The sequence below is a fragment of the Lycorma delicatula genome, chromosome 9, assembly GCF_047948215.1.
Source record: "Lycorma delicatula isolate Av1 chromosome 9, ASM4794821v1, whole genome shotgun sequence".
Classification (NCBI taxonomy): Eukaryota; Metazoa; Arthropoda; class Insecta; order Hemiptera; family Fulgoridae; genus Lycorma; species Lycorma delicatula.
The window spans coordinates 19,748,877-19,771,184 of NC_134463.1; the positions used below are offsets into that span (position 1 = coordinate 19,748,877).

The following is a 22,308-nucleotide window of genomic DNA, read 5'->3' on the forward strand; positions in this document are numbered from 1 at the left end:
TTTATACTTTATTGAATTTGAAAAATACAAAACATATGCTTACATTTAATATATCATTTACTAAGCAAATAAGAATCATTATGTTATAGTTTTTCTCATAATCACACTTTACACATTAACACTCCAATAAAAGTTATGAATTATTAGAAAGCTAGTTGATTTTTCTTTCTCGGCATAATATCCAAAACTTCATCGGGATTAACAGTAATATCTCTATGCACTGACAAAGAAACTAACGAACTTAATCTTCCATCCCCCGACTTGTTACACGCAATCATTTCGACTCTTCATTGTGGAGAATGAACGTTCATTAGTACATGTTGTTACCGGAAGAGCCGCTAAAACTTGCAAGAGATAATTGAGATTCTGCGTAATAATTACGCATGTGTTTGTAATGCGATAAGCAAGCGTTGAATTTCTGACTTGCGGGAAATTACTGGCTTTTCGGCGCTCACACCTCGAGTAACAGCGTTACCCTAGTAGGGTCGAGTAACGGCGGGTAAAGGTTTATAAGAGGGGATTAATGACTAGGGAGATGATTATGTACCGAATTATATCAAATTCTGTGAAAATACTTTTGAGATGTTATACATTACGAAAATGTAAAATGCTAAAATGGATTTTTTGGACTTAACTTACTAGATTTAACCCCTGATTGATAAACTAATAATTGCCGGGCGATGGGGGCTCGTCCGACAATTTCGGCGGAGACTATAGCCCCGTTAACCCCCTGCTCGCTACGTGTGTATTTAATTATTACATAATCATCGATGTGAATTTTTTTCTGTTTAACCTTCGGAACCACCGTAAGGTAATACTTCAAAGGATGAATGAGGATGATATGTATAAATGTAAATGAAGTGTAATCTTGTACAGTTTTAGGCCGACCATTCCTGAGATGTGTGGTTAATTGAAATCCAACCAACAAAAAACACAGTATCCAAGAACTAACATTCAAATCTGTATAAACGTAATTGTCTATATGCTGATGGTATTTGAACCTCAGAACTTTCAACTTCGAAATCAGCTGATTTGCGAGGACGAGTTCACCACTAGACCAACCTGGTGGGTTATCCATGTGAAACCTTAAAATTCATTTACTGTACAAAGCGTAAGCTATTTATTCAACCGTCATTCTCGACAAAATGGTACGGCTGGTACATGGGTGTATACGTATGTTGCCCACTACTGGACTTAATCATAAAATAATTTCAGATATAGAACACTTTTAAGTATGGTATTTAGATCATAAAAACTACTCATCAAAAAAAATGAAAAAGTGAATTTAAATGGCAAATGAGGTACTTCACAAGTATGTCTAAAACACATTCCTTTTCTATGCGAAATATTATCATGTGAGCGGTTTATATCATTTTGGATATTAAGAGGTTTAAATAATTATTTCTATTCATTTTTTTCTTAAAATTTATTCGAGCAAACTGCAGATAATCCCTAGGCATATTATTGAATCTCTGAGAATTTTGATAAATTTTTATCGGTTAAACAAATAATATAGAACATTTTTAAAGCTATTTTTCTTCGGGAAAAAGCCACCCCCAAAAAAAGAATACATAAATAACAAATATGGAGATGGTTAATAAAATATTCAACAAATGCAGAAGAGTAAATTTCTGACATAAAAAATATTCAAAACTTAAATAATCTTCCAATAAAAATAAACAGACATAAATATTTTTTTCTATTCTGAAAACTAGTCTACTGCCGTTTTCTCAGAGAAATTGAAAAAAAAAAAGCTTCCTGATTAGTATGGAATTTTTTTTTACAATTACGTCTATATCAAAATCTTTAACTAGTAAATGGTCTTGATATAACTGATTTCATGACAAGCAATATTTTTCTACCAACAATAGGACACATAAATAAAAATAACATTTTAGTTGAGATTAGGATAATAAAAAAATGCTCCCTAACCAAATTAATTGCCATGTATGATATAAAAATTAATTTTGTAAATTACATATGGAGGGAGGATTTGAAATGTAATTTCAGAAATCTATCCTTCAATGTCAGCCACCTCTGTCCATCAATGACGTTCACATCAAACGAACACAACGATAATATATATTAACAAAATGATTTTCTCTCAATTCCCTATTGGCTTTAATAAACCAATAGGGGAAGAGTATTAGGCAGACATGTTTATTTATAGACAAGGACAATATTAATGTGACTAAATGTACAAACTTACGACAAATCTCTAGGGAACGTAATTAATCAAGACAACAGGAAATGGTTACCCATAGTTCAAAATTATGGAGAAACTAATTGCCCTCAATTGGATCTGCTATTACTCAGATTTCCAAACATTATTCCATGTCCCAAGTACTTAACCGTTAGGTATAATAATAGGGAATTTTCCGATACTAAGTATATAAAGAGTGTTTCTAAAATGGTGGGTTCGCTATACTTTTTCAGATTCTACTTGTAAAACTAAACAAAAAATATCCTTAGGAAAAACAGAATTTCGCAAATTACAAAATGGCGGCCACGTTTTAATCCGTTATATCTCCGTAAATATTAATTTTATCAAAATTTATGTTATTTGCTAAAATATTAAGTATTTTATTTTGAACAAAATGGCATTTTATATTTTTAAATCGGTTAACAAATAGCCGAGTTGTGGTAGAAAATTGATGTAATTTTTTGTGTCTTCATGTCCTCCACTTTACGTTCAATTAATTAAATATTGTTTTTCTTTATTGTAAATTAGTATCAGATTAAATAATAATTTTCTCACAATAATAGACCTAATAATTAAAAATTATAACAACTACCTGTGATATTACGTTAACTGTTGTAGAACATTAGGTAGATTTAACAATTAATAGTTATCAGAGATGTTCAAAGTGTCCACCATTAGAAATTACACAAGTCTTCAGTCTTTTTCAGACAGATTGTCTTAACCGTTCAAAAATTCCGGGAGTATTCCTAATTTCTTGAAATTCATTTTGGATCCTTTGTTGAAGAAATTCAATGTTGAGTTTAATAAAAATAATATGTTTGAAATAGCCCCACAGGTCAACAGGGTTTAAGTCAAGTCAGGTGATCGGGCAGGCCATGGCACTGGCCCCTCCGCCGCTTATCCATTTTTCATGGAACGTTTCATGCAGGAAATCTGATACTAACAGACTGAAATGTGCTGGAGCTCTATCGTGGTGAAACCACATACTCGTATTTCCTCTTAAATGTAGAGGTAGGTCTTCCAAAAATGTGGAAGATTTTAGGTTAAATGAGCAAGATAATTTTCTCTATTTAAATAATTTGATAAAATGACAGGACCCAAAAGATAGTTATTAAAAATACCTGCCCATACGTTCAGGGAAAATCTTTGTTGGTGGCTACTTTGGAAGGTACCATGAGGATTCTTGTCGCTCCAGACACGCTCGTTGTGATAGTTTTGAACTCCATTCCTGTTGAAGAAAGCTTCATTTTTACATTGTTAACATGATCAACAGTAATAGTGGCTGTGTAAAATTATTCAAAAGTGAAAAATTAATATAAATTGTTTTATTATAATTTAATATTAAATCTTATTGTGAGAAGATTATTGCTCAATCTGATTAATTTACAATACTAGAATTAACAATAAATAAAAACAATTAATATTTAATCGAACGAAACGTAAAGTGGAGGACATGAAAACAGACACAACAAAAGTTACATCAATTTTCTGCCACAACTTGACTATTTGTTAACCGATTTTAAAATATAAAATGTCATTTTGTTCAAAATAAAAGACTTAATATTTTAGCAAAAACATAAATTTTGATAAAACTAATATTTACAGAGATATAACGGATTAAAACATGACCGCCATTTTGTAATTTGCGAAGGTATTTAATTCTTGAGTTTTTTTTTAATAATTTTAAAACTTTATTGCCAAGACGCTTACCAAATATTAATGTGATTCGTCTATCCGAACTTGAGATATAAATTTTTATATAAAAATAACAAAATGCCAGAGAGGGGGAGAACGAAGGAGAAATGCCGTTTTTCCTAAGGATATTTTCGTTTAATTTTACAAGTAGAATCCGAAAAAGTATAGCCAGCCCACCACTTTAGAAACCCTTATAAAACTTTTATATCCCTTATAAAACTTCACTTGTCAACCTCACATTCATTTTTTTGCCATAATTAATTCGTCTTTCATCTACTACGAAGCACGTTCAGCAGCACCAGAGATGCCAGAAGCACTAGTAAGTTGCTATTGCTGAGATTGATGATGATCACTATACAGCCAGGATAATGATGATGTACACAGTGAAGATGTCACTGTGGGGCTGAATAAAGCTAAAATTTTGAAAGCTTCGTGCATATTTGCAATAACTATACTAGTGCGTATTATATTGTATATATATATATATATATATATATATATTCAGTTCACTGAAGGGAATAGAAAACTAATACTGCTTACTTTGTGTGTACACACGCACATATATTAGCACCGCTCGCATACACAAACAGACGTGTTTTCTAAGTTCTGGATAAATGAAAATTGCGACTTCATTTTTATTATAATTGACCTTATCGAGTAAATTAATTCAAAAAATTTTCAAACATCAAAACTTAAATCTTAATTAAAGGAACTTGTAAAAATAAGAAAATTGGTTGGGTATACCAAAATTCCGTGTAATCAGAAAAATATTTCCGATCGGCAATTATAATTCTACCTTAGATGCTACAGAAAATTACCTTATTTTAGTTTTAAAATCTTAGTACGGAAATATATTTAAATTAACCTATTTTTGGATGTGTAAAAGAAAATATGTACAAATACATTTTAATGAAAAGCTTAAACTTACTTTCTTTTAGTTGAAATCAGTTATTGTAGCACGAGCCCCTTACTGAAATTTTGGAAGAACTAAGAGCAAAATACTATGCGTTAAATGAAATTAGATAAAAGCTGATATAATACTTTCCTAGCACTGCTTATTTATTATTATTATTTTATATATATATATATATATATATATATATATATATTAATAAAAAAAATATATATATATAAAAATAACGATACATTAACCAAAAAGTTTTGAAAAATTCAAAAAATGTATAATTTTAAACTTTGATCACCTCTTCACCATCCATCCACCTTCTCCCTCAAAGCATTTTTTGGGGTTCACTTGCACTATTACTACGGCTAGGAATATAAAAAAAAATTCGGTTAAAAATTTGCAATAAATACATTTTTTTTTATTTTTGGGTTAATTTTTTTCTTTAAGTGGTAAAATAAGCATGTACGCACGTACTGAGATTATAAAGTAGGGTTATATTGACAGAATTTTGAGAAAATTGACCCCCAAAAACTATCACCGGAGATACTGACCCAAACATTTTTCCAACAAATTGCTCCACATACACGAGTCTGTACAAAATTTCATTAAAATCGGTTAATCCAATCAAAAGAGTTTCAAACACGACAACAAACGTACACACGCACGAACATTACCCTGCATTTTTTTTGTTCTTTGGTGTCCTTGGGTCATGAAATGTTGAGAAATGAAAAAAAAATTATACCCCATTTTTGAATGATTAATATACTTTACTTCTTGAGCGCTATAATGCCGAAAAAGTAATAGTGCTGAATTTATTCAAAGTAAAATACATTATATATATATATATAGAAAGAGAGAGAGAGAGAGAGAGAGAGAGAGAGAGAGAGAGAGATAAATAGATAGCAGAAGTTAATGAAAAAGCTTTAGAATCTCTTGACAAGAGATTTATTCTAGAAAATGGCACAGTATTCACACTCTTCGTTAGGGACATTATAAAATATGAACTGCAAAAGAAAATACCTTAGAACATTTAATATTTAAATATTTTGTTTATAAGTTATATTTAAAATCCAAAAGTCTTTTAAAATTATAGTAATACATTTCTATAATAAATATATAAAAATATAGACATGCTTCAACTTTTAGAATAAATACACATGAAAATATTTTTATGAAATTTTCAATTCCGTTAATATTCCGTTTTTTCCAATTTTTCAATTACAATTAAACTTAAGTTTTTAATTTTTGTAAAACTTTTGAGTTAATTTACTCGAAAAGCTCAATTATGATAAAAGGCTAGTCATATTTTTCCAACGTGCCAAAACACAAAATACATATCTACTTTCTCTCTTCTCTCGCGCACACACACACACAAACGCGCGCGCGCGAAAATCAATAAACAATAAGAATTACAACACTGTTACAATTTTTTTTTAAAGTTCTAATAGCAAATTTATTTCTAATATTTCTAGATCTTTTTCACAAAAAAAAACATATGTACTTTTTCTTATCATTTAAATTGGAACAATTTAAATATCTCTATATTTAAGTATCTCCTACTAGATTAATATCTTTCTATTTAAGTATTTCCATACTAGAAATAAATCTATTAAAATCATCAGAACATTAATTACAAACTGATAATCAATTAAAATAAACAAATTTCAAAGGCTAGTTGCCAATTTAAGTACTATTTTACAATCTGTTTTCATTATTGGTCAAATAAAATCTATTAGTAATAAATAAGCATTAAGTCGTTCCACAAAACAAATTTACACAATAGAAAACAACTTAAACAGCATTTTTTACTTCCTTGTACGAAGTAAAGTAAGTATTGTGATCGTGAAAAATTTCAGTTTTAAAATTTCCAAAATCCAAAAAATTTGGATTTTGGACTTTTTCTTAACTGCAGTAATAAACCCTCAATAAGAGCTTTTTAACGATGTATCATAAAGTGGTACTTATTTTCATTGGTTCTAAAGTTATAGTCAAATGAAATTTTAATTAATGAAATATTTGGATCTTATAAGGGGAAGGCACATCGGTTCGAATCGTACGACTTCATCTGCTTCTTTTCTTTAACTTTTTTTTTTTAATTTAAATATATTAATTTATTAATAATCATTAATTTGTGATTGTAAAAATTGTTTTATAATAAATAATCCAGTAATAACAATAAAAAAAATTTCAGAAGTTATTGATGAAATAAAATCTTATGTACTTTTCATTGTAAAAAATTGTGCATATATAACTTAATAGGGGTAAAAGTAAGTCATGTGGTTTCAGACTTGGTGTAACTCCTGATTATTCGTTTTTGTTTTTATTTTGTTGATGGTTACATCAAATAATTTAAACAACATTGGTAGTATTAGATATATATATAAATAAGAAACATTAATTTAAAAAGTAATAAAGGGACTCTTTTTTAGTCTATTATAATATTTCAGGTAAGATTATTGAATTAATAATTGTATAAATATTTGATGTTTATAACTAATATTTTAGCAATTTGTGTAACTATCCACCTTATTTAAGAACTGGAGGATCGTATCTCAATTTCAAACGAAATACGTTTACATGAAGTGTAGCAAAAAATGTGTATATGTAATTAAATAGGCAGTTTGTGCTCCACTGATCAAATTGAGAGTCGTTTGACGCAAAACGTAGTCGTCAATTGCGTTGATTTCTCGTCGAATGTACACCTTCACTTCATAAATATTGTGGGGATTAGATGAATAAACTGCCTCCTTTAAGTAGCCCTAAAGGAAATAATCGTAAATAGACAACTCTGAGGAACGGAGGCCACCGTCCTCTGCTAATCCGCTCGTTTATTTGTGAAAGCTGCATGAACGCGATTCAGTGAAACGTTTGATGTTTGACACGTTGCTCCGTCTTATTGGAAGAAGCTGTAGTGTTTTTCATTATCGGTTAATTGCGCATAGAATTCTTCGAAAATTGTGAGGTAAACTTGTGTATTGACAGTCCGGTCAAAAGATATTGGTCCTACTATACGATTACCGGAAACGGCACATCAAACATCAATTTTCTCATCGTGAAGTGGACGCTCGAATATCTCGTGAGGATTCCTCGTCATCCAATACCTGGTGTTCTACGAATTAACATGGCCGGATAAATGAAACCGTGCCTCGTCTGACATGAAATACGACATCGGGTCTATCCGTCCACCAACAATGTTTCCGAAAAGCCAGCCCCAATAAATAATCAAATCGTTTCGGTTTGTCCATATCCTTCAGTTGTAACGCGGTACGGTTTCAATTTTAATTCGTGAAGGATTTTACGACAAGATGTGTATTTAACACCAGATAGTAGGGATAACTTGCGTTTTGATTTTTTTGAACAGGCAATAATTCTCCTTCCGATATCGGCAATGGCCTGTGGACCACTAAGGAAAAGTTGCCTATTTCGTTTTACATTTGAAACCGAACCTGTTGTACGCCACTTTTTAACTAAATCTTGTATGCTACTCTTCGCTGGGATACAAACAGTCGGAAATTTTTCTACGAATACTTGACGTGATTCTTCAAACGATCCACAACGAATATAGGCCTCAACTACAGCTATCCTCTCCTGGATTGTATAAGGCATTTTACACAAACACAGCTGCACTCACAATACTACACTGCAACAGAACGTATACCGTAGTAACACGTAACCACTAGACAAACAGCAGCAACAATCAGAAGTAACATATACATCCACTAGTTCGGCTAGTGGTATGAGAGTATTTCATAAACAGTGTCGGGTAGCGGTTTCATTATGGGTTCGGTTTTATGTCGCTCACCCTGTACTATGTATAAATATGTAATCAGAAAAGTAGAAAAAATCTAAAACGTACATTTTCATCTATAGAAAAAAATATGATATTTTTATATCATAAAATCAATGTCTGTATTTTGATATTTATTAAGACAGAAATGTAAACGCAAAATAAATGTACATAACACAAAAATGGACGATTAACATAAATGTTTTACAAAACTCCGACATCGTTTTCAGTTCCCTTTAATCAAAGTTTTCTCGGACTGAACCTTCTACAAAATTTTTTCCATCGCCTCGATCCATGAACCATATCTCTTCCAGGTTCAAAACTATACAAAACTCCAACATAAATACAAAAATAATTTAGATAAAAAGCAGTGAAAATTAATAATTTGAGATGATACGTAGAACAGGATCTTTAATACCAACAAAATTTATTACCAAAACATTAAAAAAATTTATTAATAATTAGATACGTTTTAGGCACAGCAACAGTTTTACATCTTTCATTTAATTTTTTATTCAAATAATTTATACGTAAAATTATGTATAAGATGTTAAGATATGTAATAATACATATCTATACATTAAGATAAATAGTAGTATTGAACCTCGATTCTTTCATACAGCACACCAAAATTAACTACCAAATTTTTGAAAGAAGTCCACAAAAATATATTCAAGATTAATTAATACATTTATACACTAAAAACATCTATAATACAGCATTAAATGCTGAGATGATACGATTAATCTTGACGTTGATAGATATTTATATAACTCTGTACAAAATAATTGTCGTCAAAATCGATGTGACCTACATGTAATATCATATCACGTGAACAGTTAGTTACATGAATGGATGAACCTGCAGACTGATGCAGAAGTTGATTCTAAAATTAATAGAAAAGTGAATATTTTAAAATTTGTATTAAATGAATTGCTAGTTAGTTACAGAAACACATATAAAAAGAATTTTCTTTTCTTTTTAATAAGAAACATAACATTATATTTTACAAAAAAAAAGACAATAGAAATTTAAATAATTTAATACAATAATCCATTTTGAATAATTAAGAGCAAGGCAATAAAAAAATAAATAAAAAAGAAACAATAAAAGGTAATTCAGTAACAAATGCAGGTGTACATGCACATCCACAAGACTTTCATTTTATTATGTAAAACAAAACCAATCAATATATCTTATATATACAACACAGACAGTGCAAATACTAATCGACTGCAACGTGCATTACTAATGATAATCAACCTAGGAAACATGACAAGGTTTGGTTATGTACAGAATATAGAAAGAACTATAATATATTGATAAATTATAGCACAATTTGTAACAATTTAACATTAATTCAATAACACACTATTGCAATATCTATAAGAGTACTTCAATAAAAGTTCTTGCATAATATATACTGCATGTATATATATATATATATATATATATATATAAACATAAAATTTGAAGTGAAAGAAAACAGGAGCAAAGTGGACAGAACAAAGGAAACAGAAACACAGTCAAACAATGAAAAGATTTTGGGAAGAGAAAACAACTTACAATCGCATTAATCATGAAATATTCAAGTTCAAGCACTGTACTTAAGCCAAAAATGAATAATAGTATATACAAATTCATCAACGCCCAGCAAAAACTACTGAAGATAAACTGATGAAAATTTGTATACATGTTCTTACGCTTTAAAGGCATACTAAGAAAGGATCATTTTAAATTCCGAGTTTAAAGGATTAAAATAGAGTAACAATGAAATTTAATATTTTTGTTTAATTTCTCATTAACAAATGAAGATATCAACTTGATTTTTTATGTGTAATCTTCATGTGAATATCTAAAAACTAACTTCTATATATTTTGAAATTCCGATTTTACAGTGATAAAATGGATTTCAATTTTCTTTGAAACCCCGCTGATTTTGTTTTTTTTTCCTCGGTAACGAATAAAGATATTAACTTGATTTTTGGTGTGCGTAATTTTCATGTAAATTTTTAGATTTTTTTTTTAAATTCGGCCTCGAAAGGGATGAAGAAAGGTAAAAAAAATTTGGACAATGATTGCATTTTTCCCCCATTTCCGATTATACTAAACGAGATATTGACTACAGTGGGGATTAAAAATACTTTTCGAATAAATATCTAAAAATAATTTTCAGTTTTTTTTTAATTTCGATTTTTTAAGATAAGCGACGGTGTACGGCGCCGCGGCGGCTCAACCAACACAACCAATGTTACTGTTTGTTCGACAAGACTGACTGCACCTTCCGACGGTTACTTGACTAAAAAACATAAAATTAAAATAATTAAAGAATGAGAAACAGAACGGTCACCTCGTAGTAGCGTTTATCGGGTTACGCTAAGAACCGGGCAAGTTTGGTTTATTGATTGGCATCAATCCCACCGTTATCCCATTCGGTCGCCCTAAAGCATAAGAACGAATGTCTGTACTACGAAGGGCTACTACTGAGCCTCAAACAGTTTAAGCGACCAGTCTGCTAACTACCTCCTAGAGCTAACCTAACAGCGTGAGCGGAATAAGCGTGCGCGGTAAGTCTTTTCCCTTAAGAAACTACTCGTGTCGGTTGAACAACGCAACTGCATCAAGGAACTCTCACACGGTTCGACAATGTGGTTCACACCAAACTGACTCGCCGCTTGTGGGTGGCCAATTTTTCCCTTGACCTCTAAGTTCCAGGGTGTCCCGAGTTCTGACCCCCCCCCCCCCCAGAGCGGGACAGTCGAACATCATGTGTTCGTTCGACTGGACCTCCCCGCAGATACACAGCTCATCAGTTGCCACGCGGAACCTACATAGATTATTGCTTTAAATTCACATGGTTGGTGAGCTCCAGGGCTCCCGTTGCCTTTAAAAATGAAGTAGAAGCGTAAAATTTCCCCGAGTTCTGTATAAATTTATACAACGACCTCCTCTTGGTCGTGGTGTGACATTCTTCCATCGTGAGGCGCATCGTGAAGCCTCCTCCGCAGGCGGGAGATAGGCAACTGTTCGAAATTTAGCTCCAGTGCATTGTGATCACTGTTCCGCTCCGGTACAGGCCCTGCTCGAAACCGAACCCCAAAAAGGACTTGCTAATGAATCCGTAGGAACAATAATTGATATAATTTACCATCCTTCTAATTAAATCGAGAATTACAACGACCATAAACCACTTTGCATACTTGTATTTTTTGAAAAATACATAGGACTCTCAGACAAATCTAAGCCTATTGCACCATTAGTGGCATCTTTAAGAGGCCACTAGAAGCAAGTTGCCACAACGCGATAAGTTCTCGAAAACAACTCCTACGCTCAAGGAAAACCAACTATAACTAAAACCTGCGAACCGACAAGGAATACAGTGTGAACTTACAGATTCAGTGAAAAACTTAGATATATTCCGAAATACTATGAATGACATAAACTCATAAAACGTATCCTCACGTACATCAAAACTGAAAAGAACAATAGAAGGCTCAACGATATTCATAAAGATATGCAATAAATAAACATCACCGAAGAAGAAACACACATCGGAACACATTTCTGGGCAAAATCAAGAATTTCAATGGGTTTCTAGAATTAAAAAAACAAGTCAACAACAACTTGGCGTTGTCTAAGAAGAGAAAAAAAACAGCTCCATTCGCAAAAAAAATGAAATATAACTGACATAGAAAGATTATTAAGTATACGTAAAGTTGTTAACGCGGTAAATAGATGGTCAAATTCGAAAAAAAGATATACATATGAATTTATTAAAATTTAAAATTCGATGTTCATTTCAGTTCAAATTGAATACACAAATAGGAGATAAATTAGAATCACCGATTTCATTCGTTTGTGTCATTAGACGCCTCCAGTAACCATTGAGTTAGCACGACTTTCTTTAAATCTGAAAACAATCAAACGAGGCGTAAGTAAAACTTTTACCTTCCTCTTTTTCTGTTTTGATTCTTTATTTTTATTTTTTTCCTGTTTAGCCTCCTTTCAGATAATACTTCAGAGAATGAATGAAGATGATAAGTATGAGTCTAAATGAAGTGTAGTCTAGTACAGTCTCAGTTCGACCATTCCTGAGATGTGTGTTTAATTGAAACCCAACCACCAAAGAACACCGATATCCACGATCTAGTATTCAAATCCGTTTAAAAATAACTGACTTTACTGGGACTTGAACGATGGAACTCTCGACTTCCAAATCAGCTGATTTGGGAAGACCCGTTCACTACTAGACCAACCCGGGAACCAGTGTAAGGTATTATTTCAGAGGATGATATGCATGAATATATATATGTATGAAGTATGGTCTTGTGCAACCTCAGGTCGACCATTCCTGAGATATGTGGTCAACTGAAACCCAACTACTAAAGGACACCGGTATCCACGAGATAGTATTCAAATCCGTATAAAAGTCACAGCCTTTACTGGAATTTGAACCTTAGAATTCTCGACTTAGAAATCTGCTGATTTTCGATGACGAGTACATCACTAGACCAACCCGGTAGGGTGAATAAAACTCTTACCAGCATATTCATTCTAAACATTCTTGCAATAATTGTAAAAAAAAACTACTGGTTATTGTGATCAGATACAAACAGGGATCGATGACAATTCACAGTCAGTCTTGTAATCTGGTTTGTTATACTGCCTTTTGTTTATTATGATTTTATATTCAGTAATGTTAATCGTTTTGTGTTTATATGTAAATGTCTACTTCATTTAATTTTGTATCTAGAGATTAAATATGCTATCCCCTTTAAAAAAAAATTGTTCATAAATTAAAAAATATTTATTCAGTAACCTACAAAAAAATAAATAGTAACAGCGATAAAGCGGTTTGGTATGGTATAAGCTTAGTATAATAACCAAAAGCGACCCATGTAGCAAGAAATAAAGGAAGTATGAATCATAATAATTAACATACTTTTTCCTTAATATAAGATCTGTATACACGATAATGTTATCATCATTGCAAATTAAATGAATACAATGTAAAAAACTGGCCCAGTATTGCATGACTCGGCTACACTGGTCAAGTCATACAATACCTTGTACAGCTTTTTTATTCCAAAACCTTTCCGGCTTCACCGAAATAATGGGATTTTATTTTAGATATCCGAAAAGTAAGAAAAAAATCCATATTTTTTTATACTTTTACGGCCTACGTATTAATAAGGCTTTTTTTTATTGATTATAATAATTACATAAAAAGAAGATTTAAGTATGAAAATTTTAAAATTAAAATAAATAAATGATTTTGGAGGGTTGCATCGGTGGCGTCCCGACTGAGACTTGGCTGGTGACTGAGATGTAATCAGTTAGAGAGTCTGAAGACGACCTCCGGTAATGCCCTTCAGGGCTAAAATCGGAGGGGGTGGTCTGGCGACCGGAATCACCACAAGGTGAGTGTCTTCCCCTATGGGGGCTACATTACCTGTAGGGACAATTTAGTAAACAATTTTTTATAAAGAAATGATCTTTAACAAAAAATACATAAAAAAACTGTCTATTAATAAATTTTTAATAGTAATGAAAAAAATTGTAAATAAAAATGAAAAAAGAAAAACGAGGACCAAAAAAAGAAAAATATATATATATATTTTTTTTAGATTTATATTTTCTATAAATTTTAAAAACATTTTCTAAAGATATTCATACACAGGTTAAACTTAACAAATTTACGTAAATTAACAAATTTACAGCTTTCATATAACATTTTGAAATTTTTCAAAAAAAAAAATTGTTGTGTTTAAGGTCCGAGGTTTGTAATTTTGGAAAATTGTAAACATTTTCTGATAACCTATATATGATGTATAAAATACCAAAAAGTTTTTTTAGTATTAAAACTGACTCCACCGGGTTGGTCTAGTGGTAAACGCGTCTTCGCAAATCAGCTGATTTCGAAGTCGAGAGTTCCAACGTTCAAATTCTAGTAAAGGCAGTTACTTTTATGCGGATTTGAATACTAGATCGTGGATACCACTGTTCTTTGGTGGTTGGGTTTCAGTTAACCACACATCTCAGGAACGGTCGACCAGAGGCTGCACAAGACTACATTTCAATTACAGTTATACATATCATACTCGTTCATTAAAAAAAAAAGGGTATTTAAACTGTGGGGAGATACAGTAAAAACAGATATTTATTAATCTTAAAAAGTGGAGGTTGATTTTTGGAAAAACGTTTTTTGGATTATTTATATATACAAAGTAACAAATTTGCTACGTTTTTTCTAGTGTCTCTGAAAAAATCGAAATTGGTTTTACTCAAGATCCCCCCAAAAATTATCACTGATCCAAGTATAGAAATACTGAGACAAATCTGATAAAAACTGGTTTGATCAATCCTAAGATACAAGGCCAAAATGCAACACAGTACAAATGTTTTTAATCTATATGAACCAGTTGGGCCCTAAACTGTAAAGATTTGCAAAAACCCCGATATCCAATTTTTGGCATGATCACATAATTTCACGTTTAACATAGCTAATCTAGCTATATTCAACGGGAAAATAAAATCTATAGGACAACCATTTAAGTTTCATGTCATTAAAAATATTAACAAAAAATTACAATCCCATTTATCTGAACTTGTTTCATTAAAATCTGGGTTATCTGACACGTCTAATACAAAATATTGTAAAATCTATCTACATCTTAACTGCAAGTTTCCTCATAACACTATTACAGCGAGGAAGCATGGTTGAAAGCACATATTTTCTCTCCATAAAGGATATTCCAATTAATAAACGGAGAAATAATACGAATGTACAATGCACTTCATAAAAACAACATTCATAAAGAAGATACTGAACCAAATGAACTGGAAGAGAATTTATTATAACAAAGAACAGGATGTCATTGATCAAGAAATTTTGGACGGCATATTACAAACTAAAAGGGAAGTTTCCGACAAATAAACAATCTTCCTTCATAATGCAACGTTACTGAATCATTCAAAACTATCTAAATTTGGATAATTGAAACTAATATTTTTCAAAATCTGGTCTTGCTGTAAAATAAAATCCCTGCAAAAAATCCTTAAAAGTATTGCTTATATACAGATCCTTAAGAGTAAAAATTGTTGGTAATCTGACAAATAAGAGGTGAATTCCAAAAGCGACAGAATAATAAGCACCCTTTACTAAGCTTACAGTGGAGAGTTAGTGGCGGTAATTTACTGTTGTCTTCTTCACAGAGCTGAATAAAGTATTACATTCCAAGCCCACTGAAATGCAGATGACATTCGGCCCTAAAAGTAACACTTTCACTTTGCTCAACAGAGAAGCCAAACATGTAATGAAAATCAATATGCTCTAAGAATAGAAAATATCTATGTACCCTTGGTGCTTTGCACGTACCACAGTCGTAGGAAACACTGGAAAAATTGTAAAAAACAATTAATGAATGTACCCCACTAAGCACATTGTCATGCGATATAAATGATAATTTAATTATACCATAACTATCTATCTACACTACAACATATTCAATATTTATGACAAAAATTCATAATGTAATTGTACAGGAGGATCGAGTAAATAAAGGGCTAGTGTAATAATACTAGAAATAATAACCACTAGAATATAGCTTACTAAATAATTTGAGGTTGTTCAATAATTAAAGAGAAAATGACTGTAGGAAAATTATTATTTATTCAATGACAATGAAACTAACACTACATCAAAAAAAGATCTTCCACAAAAAGCCGTTGTTTAATAACGTGACGAAAGTCAAGTTTCATATAAATGTGAATTCCAGGATTTCTGTGATTTTGAGTTGATCATCTCGAAACCCAACTTGAACCAGTTTGCAATAATCCAGTTTAACATGAATAATGGAATGTACAGAGCTTAACAATGAGAATGAACAAATTTCAGCAATTTACCAAATCTTTTTGCATTTGTCCACGTGAATGAGATCATTAATGCGATTTTGCAAAGCATCAGTCAAAACTTTCGTTGGTCTTCTGAAGATGAAAACTGGTGACAATTGCTGTGGCTGATTTAAACAATTCAATCGACTAATAAAAGTTTGCATGATTAATACCTATTTTACAATTCTGTTTTAACATCTACGAGTGAATTTCATAGGTTTTATATTTTCAAAAATAAAAATCTTACCGCAGTAGGTTAATCTTCCAAGGTACATGTTTCAAGGAGAGTCAACATTTTGAAATTAATATATTTTATATGAGAGGTGCCGACAACAACATCAGACAGTTTCAGTTTATTCTGTTAATAGCTTTACCATCTGTTTTCAATTATTGAAAAACTTTTGTACAATGAATATTTTAATTAATAAAATACAAAAAACTGATTTATAATTCATGTTTCAACTTTGCACACAACACTGATAAAAATTTATAACACACCATGTTTGATGATTAGTATTAAATCAAGAATATGTTCATACTTAAATCTGTGATAGTATAAAAGTATTTGATAGTAGTATATTAAACATAATGTATTGGCAGAATATGTTTTAATAGAAATTATTAAGAATAAATAACTGTCAAAATACTATTACACCTTACATGAATCATATTTAAAAGTTTTAAGTGCATGTGCACGTATAACCCAGTAATTCTTGGGCAGAATTGTGGGTCGTCCTCCATTATCCTCCTGCTCAGTCTGAAGAACATTATTACCCCACAATTCATATTACATTTATTCCTGACTGTATAAAACACTGTATTAATAACATTTGTAACCAAAGTTCATGTTCATTCTTGCTGTTTTTAAGTTTAAGATAGTAACCACCAAGAAGTTGGTGCAATTATTATTATATTAGAATTTGCCAAGCATGTTCATACTTCTCTGATTACATCAAATACTGCAGGGTACTGTTATTAATTAATTTTTATAATTACATTAGTACATTGTAGTTATTTGAGCAGTGTTGTACTGTTATTGTCAGGTTGTAGTATTGCAGTTCAGGAACGATATAGATATTCATACGAATGTCTCAATTGTTTTTTCCAAAAATTTGGTCACTTTTTACAAATTTATTATTAATTTTTTTTTAAATGTAGCGTAACAATCTAACAATTTTTAAATATTTTTCCCGAAGTGCTAGATTTTCTGTCAGAAATATGCACAAAATAAATAGATAAGGATAATGGAAGACAAAAAAATTGTGCACCCAATCAGTCAATGAAATTAGAATATAATTAAATTTTTGTCATTGATATTACACACTTTTTAAAATCACTCATTAAATAAAAGTAATGATAAATTAAAATTATCATACACACAGTAATAATGTTATTTCCCGTAATGTAATAAAAAATATGTTAAAACAATCTCTTCCAATTATTGTAACAAATAATTCTATTCAAACGAATTTGAAATCAATTATGAGATTACAGCATCAGCTTTAAAAACACATAAAATACTTTTGGGTTTTACATAAATTTATACCTCAACTCATCTGCAGTAAATTACTTAATAACATTTCATTTAGATTAATGCAGTAGAATTATGGTAATTTTGTTAATTGAATTATTTACACTGATAAAGCCATTATCATTCAAATACCGTGCTATAGTCTTTAAAGTAGGGTAGAATGTATAACTGATCTTCAATTTAATTACCAATTCAAAACTTTCCATCATCTCATTATGATCATAAAAAGATAGTAAAAATGATGTTGAACTCACTAAGCATTCAAAGAGTTAAAAATTTCTCTTAGATAAAAAAAATTGATAAAAGCTAATCCTTAAAAAAAATAATAAATTACACAATGTTTGATTAAATCAATAAAAAGTTAAAATAAAAATTTACACAAATTGAGCTAGTTCAACAAAAATTACTTTATTAAATTAAAAATTATAATTATAATTAATAAAAACTTACCAACAATTGAATTGAATGCGTTTAAGCGCTTTCAGAATTAAATTTCTCATATTCGTCCTATTTATAACATTAAGACTTCACATGTAAAATTATAACAAAACTGTGAAATTTGCTTAAAAGAGTTGGTCATTTCAACTGCTGACAACAGCTGAGACCACCAAACTGACAGGACATTTACAATGACATAATTTTAAAACATATGACGACCAATCGATATGTTTTTAGCAAATATCACAATTTTCTTATAAATTTACATGTGAAGTTTTACTTATGTTATAAATAGGATGAATATGAGAGTTCCTGAGGATGGAATTTAATTCTGAAAGTGCTTGAATGCGTTAAATTCAATTGTTGGTAAGCAGTTTTTTTTATATTAACTAAATTATATACTTATACCAACAGGCCATGCGTAACAAAATTATTATATTTAAAAATTAGCCCCTATCACTGTAATAAGAGTTCAAATGTATTTATAGCCTGTTAATGCATCTTTAAAAAAAACGCATCAAACCAGTAAAAATTTCATCAATAAACAGAATTGACTTTTAATAACTGAAAAAAATATATTCTTAGTATGGTCTTAAACCATGGTAAAGGATGAAGCAGGCAGAATGTAACTTCTCAAGGAAAACAACAGATTTGAAAAATCTAAGCAAATATCATTCAAAATTATGAGTCAAATATATTTTTAAAAAGAAGCGTGGATAACACAATTTATATATACTATAAGGTGCCAGGATTATTTTTCAAACATAAACATTTGTTAAATTCATTGAAATAATTGTATTGAAGTTTGTGTACACCAACTCTTATCCAAGTTTTAAAAAAATTAATAGAATCGATTCTATTCAACTCTGATAATAATATCTTTTATTATAAAAGTTAAAATAATTTCATTAGACTTGTGAATAGGATTTGTAATTTTAACTTCTTCAGGAATAACATATTTTTCATAAACTATGTTTGTGAAACAACTTTGTCATGACGTGAGAAAAGACTTTGTTGTGCCATAGTTTTTAAAAAGTTTAAAATGTCTTGTTAATTTTAGTTTGCCTTTTGAGAACATTCTTTATTCCATTATTGCTGGGATTATGAGAACATAACTGTTGCATTTTGCAAACAGGAAATGGAAACTGAATAAAAGATACTGCTGTTAGCTGGAAACTGAATAAAAGATACTGCTGTTAGCTACAGCTCAGAGAAGTATACGTTAATAATCTATTGCTTAATCCAACTAAATGCAGAGGTTGGTGATGTGGTAGTAATAGATGAAAGTTTATTCACCAGGAGAAAATATTACAATAGGAATAGGCAAGTTGGCTATTCAAGAAAGGGAGACTCGAAAAAAAATAAAAATAAAAAAGTGGTGACTGAAGCAAAACACCAAAGTACCTACCAAAATTAGTTTAATCCAATCCTAAGTAAAGAAAAATTATTTTTTTCATAAACTTTTTTTTATATATATATAAATAAAGTAAACCTTCCCTTTTGTAGATTAACTGAACTGATAAGATTTATATAAATTATTTTTAAGTCACTAGTTATTTGTGTAGGCTTTTTGTATTTTTCTAGTGAGATCTAAGGTAGTCGAACCCTTGAACATGTAATAAGTGTATATATAGCTTGTTACACTCCTCTATCTATAAGACAAAATGTGTTGTTAATTAAAATTTAATATCAGAATGGGGACTAGGTTTAGTAACAAGAAGTAAGCACAATAAAAATATAAGTCATCCCACTGTACGTTCCACAAAAAAGTGGCAAACCAATGGCCTTCTGCACAAAAATGTTAGCCTTCATCACAGCCCTGATCTGTTACATATGATACAACAGCTAAGAAGGATAAAACATGGCGATAACTGACATATGACTGTTGTAATCAATAAATAACACATTCTACAATAATGCTACAGAACATAATCACTATTAAATATAGCAAATTTTTTGAACAAACATTCTTGAATTTATATTATAAAGAAATCTTAATTTACACTAACTATAATGTTAATATAACACCTTTGAACACATCTAATGTTACGATACATGTTAAGTCCGAAAAAAATTCCTAATAATAATTACAATAAACAGATAACATTTATGAAATGACATAATATGAAAACTGGTTTCCTCTTCTATTATTCTGAGTGTTAAAAAAATTATCCTGGTTACTTAATTAAACTGAAATAAAAATTATTCTTCATGGAGTAGCTGTAGCCCAGACAAAAACTAAAACTGATCAAATATAATATAATCAAACGTAAAGGTAAAAAATTTTCCCGAAAATATTAACTTGTAAACCTTTACTATCCTGAGACATTAAAATGCCCCCGCCTATGTCAGTAACTACGGCAAATTTTAAGGTAATAATTTATTTTGCATAACTTAAACTATGCATAACTAATTAATAATATTCAAAGTCATACAGTCTACTACGAATAGCATATTGTTTATTTATTGGCCATCGATCATTACCGAACAGAATACAATCAGTTACTAACTTACTGCAACAGTGTAAATAGGCGATACAATTTTCTACTAATTACAAGAAATTGCCAACTTTTATATATAAACATTAATCAATTGTTCGTCAATGTGTAAACAAGTAAAACGAATCGGTACAAATGTTCAATAGTTTTACATCATAAGAACCCCATCCCCTATTTAATCACAACAGAACACACGTCCGAAGGTTACCGAATTACTGATCAAAGAAACCCTATACAAAATAGTTTTTACTATAATTTTATGAGCTGAAATATTAACCTTAAGCCGCAAATATACATCAAATGTACATATTTATTTGGTAAAGTCCACGCCCGGCTTCTATCCAGTCTCCAGCAGAATCTTGAAAAAAATTCAATATTTACAAGCATTATTTAGCCTAGAAATTAATTTAAGGATAAAATTATATTACTCGTTTAGTAATCTGTAAATAAATAGGCTTCTTACCTGATATAATTAAGAAACATGTCTCACTACCTATCAACAACGATCACTCGACATCAACACTAATGGTAAACATAACTCCATTTTTGTTTTTCAGGTCCAAAGCATTGCAGCCAATATAAAATGTTAACCTTTCTAAGGGTAAAATGAGAAAATTGTGTACTGTTTGAGTATAAATTTAGTACTTAAAGAAAACTACCGATAAGAATGTAAACATGTTCTAATTACACTGTAAATTACAGTTGACATGCACGTCAAACAGCATAACACGAGCTCTACCAAACGGCAGACAGCAGTTGTGCTGTTTTGCACAAACTGGCCTGGAAATCATTACCAATTACGGCACACACGCTATCTCGCGATTAAAAAGGGGAACAACTACAGTATGTTTTTATATTTTACCACAAAAATTCAAATCTTTACTTTTAAATAAACAAAACATATTGTATTTAAATAAAATCATAAATATTTTTAATTAAGTTATGTGTGTAAGCCATGCATCAGAAAAAAGCCACATGATGACAAAGTCTTACAACTGTGTTGTCAGCTTTTTTTTGTTTGTACTTGGACTGTTTGTAGTTAATTAATTATAATTGTGCAATAATAATTTGTTTCTATCTGCAATGCATTACTATAAAGTATTTAACACAGCTTCTGTTTTAAATATAGAATCTATAGATTTAAGATTAATATTTTATATATTTGGATCAATGTCTTTGAAATCCCATGCAGACTGATTTTAGAAATTTGATTTTCTTGTACTTTATAAGATATGATTAAATGTAAAGCTTTTATGACTGAAAACTTTACTTCTTTTTACAGCAGTTTTTTTGTTTTAAGTAATGATTATTTATTGCAAAAAATAAATGTTTATTGTATGTATTTAAATATTTATTATA

General features: G+C 30.3%; 1 protein-coding gene across 1 annotated transcript in view; it reads right to left on the reverse strand.

The window, feature by feature from the left end:
- Positions 1 to 21,690, reverse strand: part of tty (tweety) — a 356,795-nt gene extending 335,105 nt beyond the window's left edge. The window contains exon 1 of the mRNA XM_075375808.1: positions 21,413 to 21,690. The gene's annotated coding sequence lies outside the window, so the exon portion shown is untranslated. The remainder of the gene's footprint in view (positions 1 to 21,412) is intronic.
- Between the last annotated feature and the right edge of the window lie 618 nt (positions 21,691 to 22,308).